The 2,991-nt window shown below is 36.5% G+C and overlaps 1 pseudogene; it reads right to left on the reverse strand.

Moving 5' to 3' along the window:
* The window catches only part of LOC128251082 (zinc finger protein 91-like), a 10,723-nt pseudogene that overhangs the window by 4,086 nt on the left and 3,646 nt on the right, over positions 1-2,991 (reverse strand).

Below are 2,991 nucleotides of genomic sequence, written 5' to 3' on the forward strand. Positions count from 1 at the left end.
GACAGGAATGAAAAACAAATCAAAAATTTTTCCTTTTTTTCATGAAAAGATGCCTCCCACCATCCTGAAGACTGTGTTGAAAAAAAAAAAACTTGGAAAAAATCCTCGTCAAAACGGAGAAATTCCAACTTACGTAAGCCGTCTGATCCGAAACTCCCCCACCCACGACTCCCAAAAAATATTGTCGGCAAATTTCTTTGTACTCGTTATCTGCGTTTGAAAGGTGTTTGTGTAAAATTTCATTAAAAATTACCCATCTGATGTCATGAGGGGGAAAATGTTGGGTCGTGTCAATTTTCCGAAACTCCCCTCTCCCAACCCCTCGGAAAATTTGACACTTCTTGAGAAACGCACTTCTCCAATTAACCCTAACGATATTGGAGAGGTGCGTTTCTGAAGAAGCTCCGAAAATTTTTTTTCCAACAAATCTTTACATACATTTAATCTACAGAATCTACGCGATTATTTGTTGAAGATTTCGTGAAAAAGTATCCATTCTTCTGGAAGTTATGAGACAACAAAGTTGCAGGGGTCGGTAATATATCTGTGGTTATATCCTTGAATGTTGCAAACATTTTAACACTATTGACGTGTCACGAAGTTGCGAACGTTGCAATTTCCCATTCTAGCCAAATCATAGAGGAGTTGCAACGAAACAGTGCAGGGGTACTTTGAAATTGGGTTCCGCGAGGTAATCAGGAATCGATTCCTGATTACCGAGAGGAAACGATTGAGAGTGTAGAAGGTAGCTTCCACTGCCAGAAATAGCAACCAAATAATGCACAAATCACAGACATCTCGGTGCTAATGCAGATTCATTCATAAAAATAGAAGAGGCACACAGCATCGACACGTCCAAAACTGAACAGTATTAAAAAGAGTAAATATTTTTCATTGCTTAATACTTACGGAAATGTTTTATGAAGGTTACAGGCGTGTGTGACAGTTGAGAAATGTCTTATAAGCGTGTATCGTAAGTTTTAAAAACTGAATTAAAAGTTAATTAAGACGAACCCAAGTACCTGACAATCTTTTAAGATGGAAACGGAACTTTGTCTAGTGCGCATGCGTGTTTCTTCTACATGCCCTACTTACGGCAGCCAGCTCGCGTTGCGGCCTTTCTTTCGATATCGGTGCGCTTTAACTTACGTCGACAATTCGAAAATCCACGTGAGATGCGAAACAAAAAGAAAAAAGAAATTAATAAAGTTCATTACTTTTTGTCTGTTTTAATATAATATATGGCTTCACATGTATTTTAATAATATGTGGTTTCACATGTATATTCGAGGGGAGGGGCGGGATTTGTACTGTTTTTTGCTTCTAAGTATGTTTTCTGAGACGGATATAAAAATCGACTGAAGTTGAGGCTAACTTTTTCATTTGTTTTCTTTAAAAAAAAAAAAAAAGACGTAAAGCTGGAAATTACGTAACTCGAAACAACGTAAGCTGAGATATGTCCATGTATTGCTATATATGTACGTAACTCAATAACATCTATGGGTTATCTATCTACCTACCTGTCTGTCTGTCTATCTATCTATCTATCTATCTGTCTGTCTACCGTTATATATAAGCCATAACGCTAAATTCTTTATGGACGGGAAACCTAAGGTAATCCCATAAACTGGCCTTCCCCATTTTTAGTATATATATATATATATATATATATATATATTCACTCAACTGTAGAAATGAGTTGTGACGTCACTGGTGCCAAGCCATATCAGCCTTTGCCTTTCCCTTGGAACACATCAGTGGCGTGGAGAGGGGAGGTTGGTATGCATGGACACCTGCTGGTCTTCCATAAACAACCTTACCTGGACTTGTGCCTGGAAAGGTAACTTTCTAGGTGCAATCCCATGGTCAGTCATGACCGAAGAGGGTCACATACACACATTCCTTTCTTCTTTTACTTGTTTCAGTCATTTGACTGCGGCCATGCTGGAGCACCGCCTAGTTGAACAAATCGATTATTCTTTGTAAGCCGAGTACTTATTCTATCGGTCACTTTTGCCGAGCCGCTAAGTTACAGAGACGTAAACACACCAGCATTGTCAAGCAATAGTTGGAGAACAAATACAGTCACACAAAAACACACACACAAACAGAGTGTCCATCTACCAAATCTACTCACAAGGCTTTGGTCAGCCCGAGGCTATAGTAGAAGACACTGCCCAAGGTTATACACAGTGGGAGTGAACCCGGAACCATGTGGTTGATAGCAAGCTACTCACCACACAGCCATTCCTGTGCCTATATATATATATATATATATAGAGAGAGAGAGAGATAGAGATAGAGATAGAGAGAGAGACCAATAAGAAAATGGAGGGGATCAATAGCTGGTATTCATCAACTTTTAGACATTATATTATGTCAATTTATTTATTTACTAAAAGGACAATTATAACAATATACATACATGTATAACATATTATGCTTTACATATATAATATATAAAATATAAAAATATCAGTAATTATTAAAATATATAACATATAGCAAAAGAAATTGGGATAATATCTTACAGCTAATTCTGCCAAGAGGCAAAAATACCTCATTCTACTTTTATCCCTCCAGTGGACTGAAGTAATTAGTAGATGAAATTGATATATATATGTGTGTGTGTGTGTGTGTGTGTGTGTATAATTGAATAAGACATAGTCAACAAGAAGTACGGTTGGATAGTTATTTTTTAATCACTACACACGTTTCCACATAACATAGTTCTTCATATATGCAGGAATTCGATTAAGTACCGGTTTACCTGTTACTTTCACATGCGACAAATGCCCAAATCTAGACTTGGAAGTATATCATATTACTACCGGCTATTTGGTGATTCTAAGAGTGAACAAGTTCTATGTTGTACTCTGCTACATTCCAAACTGAATATACATAATTTTTCTTTTTGAAGGAAATATTTCTCTCAGCATACCAAGAAGTATATATATATATATATATATATATATATATATATATATATAT

Source organism: Octopus bimaculoides, chromosome 28 (genome assembly GCF_001194135.2).
Source record: "Octopus bimaculoides isolate UCB-OBI-ISO-001 chromosome 28, ASM119413v2, whole genome shotgun sequence".
In the NCBI taxonomy this organism is placed as follows: domain Eukaryota; kingdom Metazoa; phylum Mollusca; class Cephalopoda; order Octopoda; family Octopodidae; genus Octopus; species Octopus bimaculoides.